The sequence below is a fragment of the Scyliorhinus canicula genome, chromosome 21 (genome assembly GCF_902713615.1).
Source record: "Scyliorhinus canicula chromosome 21, sScyCan1.1, whole genome shotgun sequence".
Classification (NCBI taxonomy): Eukaryota; Metazoa; Chordata; class Chondrichthyes; order Carcharhiniformes; family Scyliorhinidae; genus Scyliorhinus; species Scyliorhinus canicula.
In genome coordinates this window covers 13,089,630-13,107,448 of record NC_052166.1, presented here as the reverse complement: position 1 = coordinate 13,107,448, position 17,819 = coordinate 13,089,630, and the positions used below count along the sequence as shown (strand labels likewise).

The 17,819-nt window shown below is 44.9% G+C and overlaps 1 protein-coding gene across 1 annotated transcript in view; it reads left to right on the top strand.

The window, feature by feature from the left end:
• The first annotated feature begins 5,441 nt into the window (after window positions 1-5,441).
• Window positions 5,442-17,819, top strand: part of LOC119955928 (neutrophil cytosol factor 2-like) — a 116,666-nt gene continuing 104,288 nt past the window's right edge. Inside the window, exon 1 of the mRNA XM_038782585.1 lies at window positions 5,442-5,556. The gene's annotated coding sequence lies outside the window, so the exon portion shown is untranslated. The remainder of the gene's footprint in view (window positions 5,557-17,819) is intronic.

The window sequence follows — 17,819 nt, the reverse complement described above, 5'->3', positions numbered from 1 at the left end:
TCTCCTCTTAACAAGAGATTCCACTTCTTTGGTAAACCACGATTCCCTCGCTCTACCCATTCCTCCCTGCCTGACTGGTACGTACTTATCAAGAACACGCAATAGCTGTTCCTTGAACAAGCTCCACATATCCAGTGTGCCCAACCCTTGCAGCCTACTTCTCCAACCTACACATCCTAAGTCATGTCTAATGGCATCATAATTGCCCTTCCCCCAGCTATAACTCTTGCCCTGCGGGGTATATTTATCCCTTTCCATCACTAATGTAAAGGTCACCGAATTATGGTCACTGTTTCCAAAGTGCTCACCTACCTCCAGATCTAACACCTGGCCTGGTTCATTACCCAAAACCAAATCCAATGTGGCCTCGCCTCTTGTTGGCCTGTCAACATATTGTGTCAGGAAACCCTCCTGCACACATTGTACAAAGAACGACCCATCTAATGTACTCGAACTATATCTTTTCCAGTCAATATTTGGAAAGTTAAAGTCTCCCATAACAACTACCCTGTTACTTTCGCTCTTTTCCAGAATCATCTTCGCCATCCTTTCCTCTACATCCCTAGAACTATTAGGTGGCCTATAGAAAACTCCCAACAGGGTGACCTCTCCTTTCCTGTTTCTAACCTCAGCCCATACTACCTCGGAAGAAGAGTCTCCATCTAGCATCCTTTCCGCCACCGTAATACTGTCCTTGACTAGCAGCGCCACAACTCCCCCTCTTTTGCCCCCTTCTCTGAGCTTACTAAAACACCTAAACCCTGGAACCTGCAACAACCATTCCTGTCCCTGCTCTATCCATGTCTCTGAAATGGCCACAACATCGAAGTCCCAGGTACCAACCCATGCTGCCAGTTCCCCTACCTTATTTCGTATACTCCTGGCATTGAAGTAGACACACTTCAAACCACCTACCTGAACACTGGCACCCTCCTGCGAAGTCAAATCTGAGCTCCTGACCTCTATACTCTCAATCTCCCGTACCCCAAAACTACAATCCAGGTTCCCATGCCCCTGCTGAATTAGTTTAAACCCCCCCAAAGAGCACTAACAAATCTCCCCCCCAGGATATTGGTGCCCCTCAGGTTCAGATGTAGACCATCCTGTCTATAGAGGTCCCAACTTCCCCAGAAAGAGCCCCAGTTATCCAGAAATCTGAATCCCTCCCGCCTGCACCATCCCTGTGGCCACGTGTTTAATTGCTCTCTCTCCCTATTCCTCGTCTCACTATCACGTGGCACGGGCAACAACCCAGAGATAACAACTCTGTTTGTTCTCGCTCTGAGCTTCCATCCTAGCTCCCTAAAGGCCTGCCTGATATCCTTGTCCCCTTTCCTACCTATGTCGTTAGTGCCAATGTGGACTACGACTTGGGGCTGCTCCCCCTCCCCCTTAAGGACCCGGAAAACACGATCTGAGGCATCACGTACCCTTGCACCTGGGAGGCAGCATACCAAACGTGAGTCTCTCTCGCTCCCACAAAATCTCCTATCTGTGCCCCTGACTATTGAGTCCCCAATTACTAATGTTCTACTCCTTTCCCCCCTTCCCTTCTGAGCAACAGGGACAGACTCCGTGCCAGAGGCCCGTACCCCATGGCTTACCCCTGGTAAGTCGTCCCCCCCACAAGTATCCAAAACGGTATACTTGTTACTCAGGGGAACGACCGCAGGGGGTCCCTGCACTGACTTCTTCTTCCCAGTCCCTCTTACAGTTACCCATCTATCTCCAGTCTTTGGTGTAACTACTTCCCTGAAGCTCCTATCTATGACCACCTCTGCCTCCCGAATGATCCGAAGTTCATCCAGCTCAAGCTCCAGGTCCCTAACACGTTTTTTGAGGAGCTGGAGTTGGGTGCACTTCCCACAGATGAAATCAGCAGGGAGACTGATGGCGTCCCTCACCTCAAACATTCTGCAGGAGGAGCATTGTACTGCCTTCCCTGACATCGCCTCTAGATTTAAAAAAAAAAACAAGAAAAATAAAAGAAAAAGAAAGGAAGAGCTTACCTGATATTCCCTCAAATCCTGCTCCCGCTGAAAGGTAAGTAAATTTAAAGGCACTCACTCACCTTCACGACAGGCCACTGCTTCCGCTTCCCAACAACCGTGGGGGGGGGGGGGGGTTTGGTTAGAGGAGGAGGTAGGGTGGGAAACACTAATGAAGTGCTTCGGGTTTAATTGTCACTAAACAACAGCCCCTCCACAAACCACCTTCAAATTAGGCTGCCCGTACTGCACGTATGCAAATTTCACCAGAACAGCTGATCAGTAGCTCTGCTCTGCTGCCCTCTGCTGGATTTAGTATATCTCTCATTTCCTTTCCATACATAGATTCCTTCCAATATCCTTGAGTGGACCAACCCTTTCTCTGGCTACCCTCTTGCTCTTTACATTTGTATAAAATGCCGTAGGATTTTCTTTAATCCTGTTTGCAGATGGCATTTCATGACCCCTTTTAGCCTTCTTAACACCTACCTTGTTCCTTCCTACTTGCTCTATATGCTTCAAGGGTTTTATCTGTCCATAGCCTTTTAGACCTTGGAAGAAAAGATTATTGTTATTATTGCCCCCGGGAGTGTTTGTGGGAATATAAACCCCCCCCCCCCCCCCACCCCGGGAGTATACTTGAGAATATAAATTAAATTACGCCCCCCGCCCCGGGAGTCTATGTGGGAATATAAATTACCCCCCCCCCCCCTCCTGGGAGTGTTTGTGAGAATATAAATTACCACCCCCCCGGGAGTATTCCCGGGAGGAAACCCGCGCACACACTGGGAGGATGTGCAGACTCCGCACAGACAGTGACCCAAGCCGGAATCTAACCTGGGACCCTGGAGCTGTGAAGCGATTGTGCTATCCACAATGCTACCGTGCTGCCACAAAAGTGTTTGTGGGAATATAAATTACCCCCCCCCGGGGCCCGGGAGTGTATCTGAGAATATAAATTACCCCCCCCCTCCCCAGGAGTGTTTGTGAGAATATAAATTACCTCCCCCCCCCCCCCCCTCTCCTGGGAGTGTTGTGGGAATATAAATTACCACCCCCCCGGGAGTATACGTGACAATATAAATTACACTCCCGGGGGGGGGGGGGGGGGGGGGAGGAGAGATGGCATGTGAGAATATAAATTGTATGTGCGAGTTTAAATTTCCGCTCCACTCCCCAGGGAGTGTAAGCGAGTGTAAATTACCCCCCTGGGGGTGTATGTGAGAGTATGAATCTACAGCAGGAGTAGGCCTAAACCAACCAAGCGAGTGGCCCAACTGTGTTGGGTATTGGAGCAAGAGGGAATATTTTCTGGTCTGAGGTCCCTGTGCCAATCTGAGACACCAATCCCAATTGTCTTATCTCGGGCAGCATGGTAGTTAGCATAAATGCTTCACAGCTCCAGGGTCCCAGGTTCGATTCCCGGCTGGGTCACTGTCTGAGTGGAGTCTGCACGTCCTCCCCGTGTGTGCGTGGGTTTCCTCCGGGTGCTCCGGTTTCCTCCCACAGTCCAAAGATGTGCGGGTTAGGTGGATTGGCCATGCTAAATTGACCGTAGTGTCCTAAAAAGTAAGGTTAAGGGGGAGGGGTTGTTGGGTTACGGGTATAGGGTGGATACGTGGGTTTGAGTAGGGTGATCATTGCTCGGCACAACATCGAGGGCCGGAGGGCCTGTTCTGTGCTGTACTGTTCTAAGTCTAAGTCCTTTTCAGGCTCTTCCCACCCTATACCCTGTCATTGTGTCTCAAACCTACCTCCCCTCATTAATGCCAGCAAGTCAGACTCTGCTAATACCTCTGATTTACCTTCGGCCTGAGCACCATAAACATCTCTTTTGGGCTTGCCTGTCGTCCCAGCAGTGTCCTTCCATCGAACCTGGCGTTGCTGGATTACAGAGTTGCCAAACATCAGAGTTGTGTGGCTTCCTCCCTGGATTTTTACTCTTAGCAAATTAACGTTCTGCCGGACATCAAATAGGTGCAGGACAGCCAATGTAAATTGGATTACATTACCCACATACTCTTCATCCAAAATTTCCTGTCCCACATTTTCTTTGCAGTCTCTACTCTGGAATGGTCTGGTACAAGAAGTGTAGTTGGAGCTTTACTCTTTTTTTTAACCTGTGCTATATTTACTCACTCCATCATCCTGTACATCACTTTGATTCATTTCCTGTTCTTCGACTTCAGTGTGAAATACTCACTCCCCAGTATCTAAACCCAGAATCTCTCCCTCTCCCTGTACGTTAATCTGTATTCTCTCCCTGTATGTTAATCTGGATTATCTCCCTGTATGTTAATCTGGATTCTCTCCCTCCCTCCCTCCCTCCCTCCCTCCCTCCCTCCCTCCCTCCCTCCCTCCCTCCCTCCCTCCCTCCCTCCCTCTCTCCCTCTCTCCCTCTCTCCCTCTCTCTCTCTCTCTCTCTCTCTCTCTCTCTCCCTCTCTCCCTCTCTCCCTCTCTCTCTCTCTCTCTCTCTCTCTCTGTCTCTCTGTCTCTCTGTCTCTCTGTCTCTCTGTCTCTCTGTCTCTCTGTCTCTCTGTCTCTCTGTCTCTCTGTCTCTCTGTCTCTCTGTCTCTCTGTCTCTCTGTCTCTCTGTCTCTCTGTCTCTCTGTCTCTCTGTCTCTCTGTCTCTCTGTCTCTCTGTCTCTCTGTCTCTCTGTCTCTCTGTCTCTCTGTCTCTCTCTCTGTCTCTCTCTCTGTCTCTGTGTGTCGCCTTATTACCAGAAGTATGTGGAGGCTTTGGCGAGGGAGCAGAGGAAGTTTACCAGGGTTGTGAATCTATGGAATTCCTTGCCCAGTGAAGCAGTTGAGGCTCCTTCATTACATGTTTTTAAGGTTAAGATAAATAGTTTTTTGAAGAATAAAGGGATTAAGGGTTATGGTGTTCGGGCCGGAACGTGGAGCTGAGTCCACAAAAGATCAGCCATGATCTCATTGAATGGCGAAGCAGGCTCGAGCGGCCAGATGGCCGACTCCTGCTCCTAGTTCTTATGTATTAGAAAGATGGAGGTTGAGGGGTGACCTGATAGAGGCCTACAATATTATGAGGGGCATGGATAGAGTGGGTGGGCAGGCAGTCTTTTCCAGTGTGGAGGGGTCAGTTACCAGGGGGCATAGGTTTAAGGTTCATGGGGCAAAGTTTAGAGGAGATGTGCGGGCAGGTTTTTTTACACAGAGCTGGCGAGTGCCTGGATCGCATTGCCAGGCGAGGTTGTGGAAGCAGATACATTAACGGCGTTCAAATGGCATCTTGACAAATACATGGATAGGATGGGTATAGAGGGATGCGGCACAAGAAATTGCCGAGGGCTTTGGCCAAGATTGGTGTCATGACCGGTACAGGCTTGGAGGGCCGAAGGGCTTGGAGGGCCGAAGGGCTTGTTCCTGTGCTGTATTCTTTGTTAATCTGGATTCACTCCCTTTCCCTGTATTTCAAAATTTCTGTTTTTAAACTTCAGGTTTGATGAGGCACTGGGAGATTTTAAGCATGCTCTAAATAATTTACGAGGTAATTCAGTGATTGACTATACACAGCTGGGACTGCGACACAGATTGCACTCCTGGGAGGTAAGATAACTTGTATTTCTAGTATACTGTCATTTGATATTTTCACCTCATTCCCATTCATGAGCACAGATGAATTCAATGTTGCAGTAACTTCACCCTGTGAAGTGGCTGCAACTCCACTGTGCAGTTGCCTCTGGAAATGCAACCAATGAATCATGGGGTTTGGTTACTTCATTGTCTCTTATGGAATGCTTTCAGGAGCTATCTGGATGGATTTTTTTTATTTTTTCACAGGATATGGGCATTAAGAAAGTGATGTTAAGCTGCCTTCTTGAACCACTGCAGTTCATGAGGTGTAGTTACACCCACAGTGTATTATGGAGGTAGTTCCAGGATCGCTGTTGGAGCGCAGTCGGTGGGGTGGGGGGTGGGGGTTGGCGCTGCTGAACTTTTGCAACTACTACTGAGTGGCCAATATAGCTATGATTAGGAAGTGGGCGGAGGGAAACAGCTGGAGGTGGCGTCATATAAAGCTACTAGTCTGGGAGCTTTGATAACGGCTCCTTTGCCGTTCTCACCGACCCGTTACTCCACAAGTCCGGTGGTGGTGGCGCTACTGTGGATCTGGGGAACGTGGAGGAGGTACATGAAATGAAATGAAAATCGCTTATTGTCACGAGTAGGCTTCAATTAAGTTACTGTGAAAAGCCCCTAATCGCCACATTCCGGCGCCTGTTCAGGGAGGCTGTTATGGGAATCGAACCGTGCTGCTGGCCTGCCTTGGTCTGAAGGTGGAGAGAGCGTCGGTCTGGACCCCGATATGTAACAACCACAGGTTTGTCCCGGATAGGATGGATGGTGGGTTCCAGAGCTGACAGAGGACAGGCATCAGAAGGATAGGAGATCTGTTCATAGACGGAAGCTTTCCCAGTTTGAAGGCGCCAGAGGACAAATTTAATCTGCCGCCAGGAACCGCCTTTTAAATATCTGCAAGTACGAACCTTCCTGAAAAAACAGGTAGTGGCCTTTCCGACGCTGCCGCCACTGAGGATACAGGACAGGGTGGTCTCTGGCACCTGGGTGGGGGAGGGGAAGGTGTCGGATATCTACCAGGAACTACAGGAGGCACAGGAAACCCCGATGGAGGAGCTCAAGGGCAAGTGGGAGGAGGAGCTAGGTGAGGAGTTGAAAACGGGTCTGTGGGCAGATGTCCTGGGCAGGGTTAATTCCTCCTCGTGTGCCAGGCTCGGTCTAATTCAATTTAAGGTGGTTCACCGGGCACACATGACGGCAGCAAGAATGAGCAAGTTTTGTGGGGTAGAAAGACTGTTGTATGAGGTGCAAGGGCAGCCCTGCAAACCATGTCCACATGTTTTGGGCATGCCCGGAGCTTAGAGAGTTCTGGCAAGTGTTCGCGAGAGCAATGTCCAAGGTGCTTAACCCACAGGTGGTGCCGAGTCCATAGATAGTGATCTTTGGAGTGTCAGAAGACGTGGGAGTTTAGGGGACGAAAGAGGCCAACGTCTTGGCCTTTGCCTCCCTAGTAGCCCGGAGACTGATTTTATTAATGTGGAGGGACTCAAAGCCCCTGAGTGTAGAGACTTGGGTTAACGATGTGGCTGGGTTTCTCAGCCTCGAGAAAATAAAGTTTTCCTTAAGAGGGTCTGCGCTAGGGTTCTCTTGGAGGTGGCAGCCGTTCGTCGACATTCTCGGGGGAAATTAAAATGGCAGCAGCAGCAGCAACCCTTGGGGAGGGGGGTGGGTGGTGAGTGCTTCATTGGGATGGTGTGGAAAGACTGCGTCGCGTGGGGTAATGTCTATTTAATTGTTATTGTATATTCTCTTTTTGCACTATGTTAATATTCACTCTAGTTTGTTTTGTTATTGTTACTACTGTTTTATTATAAAAAATTCTGCAAAACCTTAATAAAAATACTTTTTTAAAAGAAAAGGGGAGGTAGTTCCAGGTAGCCCAATGAGTGAAGGAACAGTGATATTTCTAAGCCAGGATGGGAAGTGGCTTGGTTGGAAACCTGCAGGTGGTGTTTCCCTGCATCTGTTGCCCTTGTCCTTCTAGATGGTAACGGTTGTGAGTTTGCAAGGAGCTTTGGTGAGTCTCTGCAGTGCACCAAATGGGTGGCACAGTGATTAGCACTGCTGCCTTACAGCTCCAGTGTCCCAGGATCAATTCCGGCCTGGGGTGTCTTGTCTGTGTGGAGTTTGCACTTTCTCCCCGTGTCTGCGTGGGTTTCCTCTGGGTGCTCCAGTTTTCTCCCATTGACAAAAGATTTGCAGGTTAGGTGGATTGGCTGTGCAAAATTGCCCCTTAGTGTCCAAAAGATTCAGTGGGGATATTGGGTTACGGGGATAGGGTGGAGGCGTGAGCTTAAGTGGGGTGTTCTTAAAGGGCCGGTGCAGACCTGATGGGCCGAATGGACTCCTTCTGCACTGTATATTCTATGATCTTGTAGATGGTACAGATTGGAGCTACTGCGCGTTGGTAGTGGAGGAAGTGAATGTTTAAGATGGTCAATGGGGTGCCAATGAAGTGGACTGCTTTTGTCTTGGATGGTGTTGATCTGCTTGTGTTGTTGGAGATGCACTCATCCAGGCAAGTGGGGAGGGAATATTCCATCACACTCCTGACTTGTGCCTTGTAGATGGTGGACAGGCTTTGCGAATTGGAAGGTGAATTACCTCAGAATTCCAGGCCTCTGACCTGCTCTTGTAACCAGGAATCTTGTCGGCCGGTTAGCTTCACGTCGGTAGTAATTATTGAAGAGAATTCTTAGGGACAGGATTTATATCCATTTGGAAACAAATGAACTCATTAGCGATAGCATGGTTTTGTGAAAGGGAGGTTGTGCTCACTAACTTGATCAAGGTTTTTGAGGCGGTGACAAGATGATTGATGAGGGGAGGGTGGTGGATGTTGTTTACATGGACTTCCAAACCTTTGATAAGGTGCCTCATGGTAGACTCGTAGAAAAGTTGAAGTCACAATGGATCAGTGGTGAGGTGGTAAGTTGGATACAGAACTGGCTCAGTCACAGAAGGCAAAGGGTAGCTGTAGAAGGCTGTTTTTCTGAGTGGAAGGTTGTGACTAGTGGTGTTCCACAGGGATTGGTGATTGGGCCTTTGTTGTTTGAACAAAGAACCAGAACAGGCCCTTCAGCCCTCCAAGCCTGCATCGATCACGTCTCCTATCTAGACCAACCGCCTGTATCCTTCTATACCCCGTCTGTTCATGTCTATCCAAATAAATCTTAAAAGTTGCTAATGTATTTGCCTCAACCACCTCACTTGGCAGTACATTCCATGCCACCACCTGTGTATAAAAAAAAGTACTCCCACATCTCCACTGATCCTATCACCCCTCACCATGAACTTGTAATTGTCATTTCCACCCTGGGAAAACGCCCCCAACTGTTCACCCTATTCATGCCCCTCATAATTTTATAGGTCGCCCCTCAGACTCTGTCTTTTGAGGGAGAACAATCCCAGTTTATTAAATCTCTCCTCATAGCAATACCCTCTAGACCAGGCAATATCCTGGTAAACCTCTTCTGTACTCCAAACGCCTCCACATCCTCATAGTATGGTGACCAGAATTGGACACCGTATTCAAAAGTGTGGTCTAACCAACGTTCTATATAACTAAAATTATTTGTGAGCTTTTATACTCGATGCCCTGTCCAAGGAAGACAAGCATGCCATATTGAAAGAGGTCTACCGTGCGGATCTAGTGGCACTTGCGACACTAAAACTCAGTAGAAATTTGAGTTAAAACTTCTCGGGTGCAAATAAGAATCGTTTATTGTCTTCTATTTGATTACAATTGAGAGTCACTTAAATCTTATTCTCTGATAAGTCCGGCTAGCAAAAAGGACTCAAAGAGAAGCAACTTGTACACAATGTAACTTTCAAAATAATACAGAAATGGTTTCTTGCTTACAGACAAACAGCTTGCATTTACTTTAAGAGTTAGAGTGGAAAAGTTAAAGTATAGAGACAGCGAATAGTTTAGATCAAAGTATAGATGATTCATGAATAAAGATGGCCGTACGTACCCCCACGGTTATACAAAATCATATTAGTCTTTAGCCAGCTATCTACACCCCTGTGTAATCCTAATTGGTTTGGGTTAGAATCAAATAAGTTTGATTTGACGGTTAGCTGTCAATCTTCAATGTGCAACATTAGTTTTAAATGTTTCATGTCTGAATACTTGAATACTGGAATTGAAAATTGCTTATTGTCACGAGTAGGCTTCAATGAAGTTACTGTGAAAAGCCCCTAGTTGCCATATTCCGGCACCTGTTCGGGGAGGCTGTTACGGGAATCGAACCGTTCTGCTGGCCTGCCTTGGTCTGCTTTCAAAGCCAGCGATTTAGCCCAGTGTGCTAAACAGTCCCTTGTGTATGTTCTGGAATGCGATTCTGTGCTGTTATCTGTTGGTTTCTCCAGTCCCTGTTTTGATAAATCGAAAGAATAAGTGAGATATATCACAGTAAGATAAAAGATAAAATTAATGCGATGGGATAGGTAAAAGCGCAAAGAATAACTCATTCATATTGTCATTGCAGTTTTAAACAAAAGCATTTCAGCAAAAATTATTATAAGTCTTAAAGAATCGTTATTATAAAATAACAATTAATCAAATTTGATTCTACTGATTCAGTATTAATATATGAACAATATGTTAATAATACAGTCAATTAATTGATCAGTAGCATTTCAACAATAATACTTCATTTCTACTTCATCTAATGGTGGTGTAGTAGGGTTAGTGTGAATCATTCTGACAGTGGATCCCCTGCGTTTTGCGGATAGTTTTTGCACGTGATACATTGGCATGTTATGTAAATGATTAATCCAGCTACACAGGAGAATAAGATTATTCTTACTGTGGACATTCCAGTGTGTCCCAACCACCCGCAAAGTTTCTCCCAGAGAGAGATAACTGGGGGTGGATCAAGTTTCTTGATTTCTTTTGAATGTGTGCTGCCAGATATTTAACTTCTTTTGAGTTATCTGGAATTAAAGTGCAACACTCCGCACCAATCAGGGCGCAGGTGCCACCTTTCTCGGCTAGCACATAGTCAAGTGTCTTTCGATTTTGTAATGCCACAGTTCAAATTGTTCGCATTTTGTCAGAAATCTTACCCAGGGCAGTGGCGGTATAATCGGCTACGTTTTGTATGATGGTTGTTATTTTATTCAATTCATTGGGCAGCACGTGGGCAGCACGGTAGCATGGTGGTTAGCATAAATGCTTCACAGCTGCAGGGTCCCAGGTTCGGTTCCCGGCTGGGTCACTGTCTGTGCGGAGTCTGCACGTCCTCCCCGTGTGTTCGTGGGTTTCCTCCGGGTGCTCCGGTTTCCTCCCACAGTCCAAAGATGTGCGGGTTAGGTGGATTGTTGGGTTACCGGTATAGGGTGGATACGTGGTTGGAGTAGGATGATCATTGCTCGGCACAACATTGAGGGCCGAAGGGCCTGTTCTGTGCTGTACTGTTCTATGTTCTATCTATTACCGATCCTAATTTCCCAATAGAAAGGTATAACTAGCATAAATTGCATCTCGTAAGAATATGGAACGTTTATTTCTTCGAGCGGTTGGTTCTGAAACATAATGGAGATGAGGAAAATGACGGATGGCAGGTACTATGTATCCTAAATAGCAAGATCCTGACCAGTATTTTGGGAGCCAGGAATAGGCTCCATCATCACAAACAAAACAAGCCCCATTATAAGCAGAGTATAAGTAACTATCTTCTAAGTACCAATGATCTGAGAATGTTTTATTATTTGTGAGATTGTGTATGCCTGTTATTTTTGAGGACCGTTTAGCTCTTTGTAATAAATTTTGTGTACATTTATAAGCTGTGTACATTTATAACATCTAAATAATTAGGACACACACTATTGCCCATTTTCATCCCTTTAGAGTGATTACTAATGAGGCATACTGATCCTTTTTGTTTAATATTAGTTGGGAGGCTAAAATATTGAGGATTTCTGTTCGGGTTATATTTAAGTTGGTGTCATCCTGAAAAGGTGTTTGATAAATAGATAAGTGGATAGCCTGCAGATTTCCATAAGTTAATACATTTCTGTAAATAAATCTTGTACCTTCCTTTTTCACATGAATATAGAACATAGAACAGTACAGCACAGAACAGGCCCTTCGGCCCTCGATGTTGTGCCGAGCAATGATCACCCTACTTAAACCCACGTAACCCGTATACCCGTAACCCAACAATCCCCCCATTAACCTTACACTACGGGCAATTTATCATGGCCAATCCACCTAACCCGCACATCTTTGGACTGTGGGAGGAAACCGGAGCACCCGGAGGAAACCCACGCACACACAGGGAGGACGTGCAGACTCCACACAGACAGTGACCCAGCCGGGAATCGAACCTGGGACCCTGGAGCTGTGAAGCATTGATGCTAACCACCATGCTACCGTGAGGCCCCTATGCTCCAGAACGGACCACTACAGAGCGAAGGACGCTTTGATAGATGTACCATTCTGCTGTTTCTGAAGCATTAAAGGCGATAGTTAAGAAGGGAATACCCTGTCCTGAGTTAGTGGGGGTAGCAATGCATACCTAACAATTGGAAATGTTGAAATTTTTAGCATGTATCTTAGATCTGTAAAGCAATGTGTTCTTATTCTGTTCTGGTACAACATTTACATAGCTAAGCAAATAACTGAGTGAATATTACGGTAAAAGTTTTGCAGATCTTAATATTTATATGCGCACTTCACATGTGATGCGTGGATCCAACTTTTCTTTCCTTAGTATTGCTTAAACCATTGATATACTGATTTTAAAAAATTGATATGATTACATAATTCAGTAATAAACAATGAATAATAATAATAGAACATAGAACAGTACAGCACAGAACAGGCCCTTTGGCCCTCGATGTTGTGCCGAGCAATGATCACCCTACCCAAACCCACGTATCCACCCTATACCCGTAACCCAACAACCCCCCTCTTAACCTTACTTTTTTAGGACACTACGGGCAATTTAGCATGGCCAATCCACCTAACCCGCACATCTTTGGACTGTGGGAGGAAACCGGAGCACCCGGAGGAAACCCACGCACACACGGGGAGGACATGCAGACTCCGCACAGACAGTGACCCAGCCGGGAATTGACCCTGGGACCCTGGAGCTGTGAAGCATTTATGCTAACCACCATGCTACCGTGCTGCCCTGTGATTTCATGTATACAAATAAAATGATTATACAGTAAAATAACTGAAGTTTAGTATGTGATTTAGTGATAAATTAACAATAATTCACTAATAAATGAATGCAGTAAATAATAGTTCAACAGAAACTTTCCATTTTGATGTTATTGGCTAGTGGTGCATATGAATAAATATGAACCATGTGGATTGGTGGGGCACTATAGGTAGGCAAGCATTAGCCAAAGTATCTGATCAGCAACATTAGTACGTAAATGATAAGTCCATATATGCAAAATAGGAAAAGTCCCTTAATAATTCCTGTGCCACCGAACCAATTGGAAAGCCAACCTCAAAGAGTGTAATCAAAGGGTTGGTCAAGTTTTTTTTAAAACTTTGTATTGGTTGTGAATTGCCAAGTCTTTGACATCTTCTGGATTATACACAAGCCTGTTGAAAGGGTTAATTTTTCTGCAGAAACAAAAAGGGGCGGTAGAGCTTGGAATTATGCCATTCACATCTTTCTCAAACATTTATTTAATATGTCACTTAAATGGACTGGGAGTAAAAGTTGAATTGCTTCCAAATTCCCGTTATCTTGTCTTAATTGTCTTAGAACAATGTGTTCTTTTGGAACGTAGATTTGCTTTTAATAATTGTTTTTTTTTTTAAAACAGCTTCCACATTGTCTGAAGTTTTAATTTCCAAGCTAATTTTAAACATTTATTTTAAAATATCAAACACAACTTATTGAATATATGACTGAACCAATCTTGCGCTGAATGAACTTGGTTTTCTGTAGATAAATTAGTCGACTCTGTTAAAGGAAGCACAGCTAACAAGATTTGTTAATTTCTTAAAATTAATAAAGCAGCATTCAAAATAATGACAGTTTTCTCAAGTAAACAGTTCTTGGCAAATTTTTAGCGATACGTGACTTGGGGCGTATCTCTGTAGCCAGGAGGCGGGCCTTCATCGGAGGAGACCAGTTTGTAATCATGAAATCTGAAACTTGCAAAATGGCCGTCTTCAACACGAGAAAGGAATTTCATATCTCTTCTGGACAGTTTTGACGTTAACAGAGGAGGAGAGGCAACAATTGACGTGCTTTTTTTTAGCAGTTGCAGTTTCGGACTGAGGTCTGGGTAGGATCACGTTTAAAGCTCCAGAGAGTTCTAGTTTTGAACCAAAGACAAAATGGGTTTTTGAAAGATCTTTTAAATGGTTTAAAACTCAAGCTATTGTCTTTATCACTTCAACTCCAAGCTGTTTGGTGCTTAATGGGTTAAGTTGTATTACACTTTGTTTACCACGAGGCTCGTTGCTCAACCGAATAGGCTTTTCTTGTTTAACAATCTCTCAGTCTATTAAAGTTGCCATGAGAGGCTTTTGGATCGGGGCCAGCAGCATTTCGTGGTCGGTCTCAGAGTAAGATAACGGTTTGTTATGGGGTAAAAATGACAGTGTCATGTGAGAGTACCTTTAAGAAATGGGTTTTTATAAATGGGTGTGTATATAAATATCTGTAGTGAGAGTACCTTTAAGAAATGTATTTATTACTGCAGTGATGTCAGAGTGGGTGGAGCTGGGCTGTCTGTCAGCTTTTTACTTTTGTTTTAGGATGTTTGTTGCAGGGTGTGTTTTAGTTTCGTTTTCAGAGCTGGATAGCTGCAGTCACAACCAGAAGGGGTATTAGAGTCTCTCTCTGTAATCTAAAGAATGTAAATCGATCCTTTGGTGATTTAAAACTAATAACTGCTCTTAGTCGTGACTTTAACCTGATGTGCTTCTGCTGAATGTTTTTTTTTTGAGTCTTATGGATGTTAAAAGGACAGCTTAGGAATTACTTAGCGTTGTTTTCTTTGGGGGTTGTATTTGAATTAATGGTTGCTAAGATGTTCACTATGTTTTAAAAAGGTTAACTTAAGTTCATAGAATAAACATTGTTTTGCTTTAAAAAAAATACTTTTCCATTTCTGCTGTACCACACCTGTAGAGTGGGCCGTGTGCTCCACATACCACAATCTATAGGTAAACTCCATGATATATTTTGGGGTTCTCTAAACCCTGGCCCATAACAAATTGGGGGCTCGAGGGGGATAAAAGTCTATCTATTGGCTTTGTGAACTTAAATACAGTGAGGGGGTGAGCATATTGTGGTTGCTGTTCAGGTGTGGTATTTTAGTTTAAGTAGGGAGTATGTTGTGGACAATGGCTCTTTCAGATGCTCTGAAGTTTTTGGGGGTGGAGACGGTCACACGCAGTACCTTACGGGCAGAGACTAAAAGCAGACTGTTAGATTTAGCAAAAATATTGCAGTTAACTACCTGACAAAATGCGAAAAGATGAGGTAATTATGGCGATGGCTAAGCATTTAAAGTTGCCTGAGATACAGTTTGACTCATTAGAAATTGGCAAAAATTCAGTTACAACTTAAACAAATGGAACATGAGATAGGATTATGAAAGAGAGAGAGGGGAAGTGAAGTCAAGTGGCGGATAGGATCAAGGAAAACCCTAAGGCTTTCTATAGGTATATCAGGAACAAAAGAATGACTAGCGTAAGATTAGGGCCAATCAAGGATAGTAGTGGAAAGTTGTGTGTGGAATCAGAGGAGATAGGGGAAGCGTTAAATGGATATTTTTCGTCAGTGTTTACACTGGAGAAAGACAATGTTGTCGAGGAGAATACTCGGGTTCAGTTGACCAGGCTAGATGGAATTGAGGTTCACAAGGAGGAGATGTTAGCAATTTTGGAAAGTGTAAAAATAGATAAGTCCCCTGGGCCAGATGGGATTTATCCTAGGATTCTCTGGGAAGCCAGGGAGGAGATTGCAGAGCCTTTGTCCTTGATCTTTATGTCGTCTTTGTCGACAGGAATAGTGCCGGAAGACTGGAGGATAGAAAATGTTGTCCCCTTGTTCAAGAAGGGGAGTAGAGACAACCCTGGTAATTATAGACCTGTGAGCCTTACTTCGGTTGTGGGTAAAATGTTGGAAAAGGTTATAAGAGATCGGGTTTATAATCATCTTGAAAAGAACAAGTTGATTAGCGATAGTCAACACGGTTTTGTGAAGGGTAGGTCATGCCTCACAAACCTTATTGAGTTTTTGAGAAGGTGACCAAACAGGTGGATGAGGGTAAAGCGGTTGATGTGGTGTATATGGATTTCAGTAAGGCGTTTGATAAGGTTCCACACGGTAGGCTATTGCAGAAAATAAGGAAGTATGGGATTGAATGTGATTTAGCGGTTTGGATCAGTAATTGGCTAGCTGAAAGAAGGCAGAGGGTGGTGGTTGATGGCAAATGTTCATCCTGGAGTTCAGTTACTAGTGGTGTACCGCAAGGATCTGTTTTGGGGCCACTGCTATTTGTCATTTTTATAAATGACCTGGAAGAGGGTGTAGAAGGATGGGTTAGTAAATTTGCAGATGACACAAAGGTCGGTGGAGTTGTGGATAGTGCTGAAGGATGTTATAGGATACAGAGGGACATAGATAAGCTGCAGAGCTGGGCTGAGGGGTGGCAGATGGAGTTTAATGCGGAAAAGTGTGAGGTGGTTCACTTTGGAAGGAGTACCAGGAATGCAGAGTACTGGGCTAATGGTAAGATTCTTGATAGTGTAGATGAACAGAGAGATCTCGGCATCCAGGTACATAAATCCCTGAAAGTTGCCACCCAGGTTAATAGGGCTGTTAAGAAGGCATATAGTGTGCTAGCCTTTATCAGTAGGGGGATTGAGTTTCGTGGCCACAAGGTCATGCTGCAGCTGTACATAACTCTGGTGCGGCCGCTCCTGGAGTACTGCGTGCAGTTCTGGTCACCACATTATAGGAAGGATGTGGAAGCATTGGAAAGGGTTCAGAGGAGATTTACTAGGATGTTGCCTAGTATGGAGGGAAGGTCTTACGAGGAAAGGCTCAGGGACTTGAGGTTGTTTTTGTTAGAGAGGAGAAGGCTGAGAGGTGACTTAATAGAGACATATAAGATAGTCAGAGGGTTAGATAGGGTGGACAGTGAGAGTCTCTTTCCTCGGACGGTGATGACCAACACGAGGGGACATAGCTTTAAATTGAGGGGTGGTAGATATAGGACAGATGTCAGAGGCAGTTTCTTTACTCAGAGAGTAGTAGGGGTGTGGAACGCCCTGCCTGCAACAGTAGTAGACTCGCCAACTTTAAGGGCATTTAAGTGGTCACTGGATAGACATATGGATGAAAATGGAATAGTGTAGGCCAGATAGGCTTCAGATGGTTTCACGGGTCGGCGCAACATCGAGGGCCGAAGGTCCCGTACTGCGCTGTTATGTTTTATGAGAGAGGAAAAAGAGAGAGAAGAAAGGAAAACTGAAAGAATAGCCCTAGCAGAACAAAAAGAAAGAGAAAGGGAGATACAGATCATGGAAAAAGATAGGGAGAGTTTGAACTTCAGAAAATGGCCATGAAACATGACAGTCAGTTAAAATTGGCAGGCGTAAAGGGAAATGTACAATTGGATGATAGTGATGAGGATAGTGATAAAGAGCGTCAAATTCAAAGGCTTGGTGGAAATCTATTTCAATATGTTCAAGCATTGCCAAGGTTTGACGAGAAGGAGGTAGAAGCCTTTTTCAGTTCCGTTTGAGAAGGTGGCTGAACAAATGAAATGGCCACAGGACATGTGGGTATTACTGATTCAAACAAAGCTGGTAGGTAGGGCTCGTAAGGTCTTTGCATCACTACCGGAGGAGGTATCTGGGACGTATGAGGAGGTCAAAAAATCCATCTTCGGTGCATATGAACTAGTGCCTGAAGCCTACAGACAAGGTTTAGAAATCTAAGAAAAGAATTTGGTCCAACATACATGGAGTTTGAAAGGCTCAAACAGAGTAATTTTGATAGGTGGATAAGGGCTTTGAAAATAGACCAAACGTATGAAGCTCTCTGAGAAATAATGCTTTTGGAGGAGTTTAAAAATTCAATTTCTGAAATAGTGAGAACTCGTGGGGAAGAACAGAGTGTTAAAACTGTGAGATTAGCAGCAGAAATGGCAGATGATTATGGATTAGTTCATAAATCAAAGCTTGGTTTCCGACATCAGTGTCAACCTGTGAGGGATTGAAACTGGGGGCA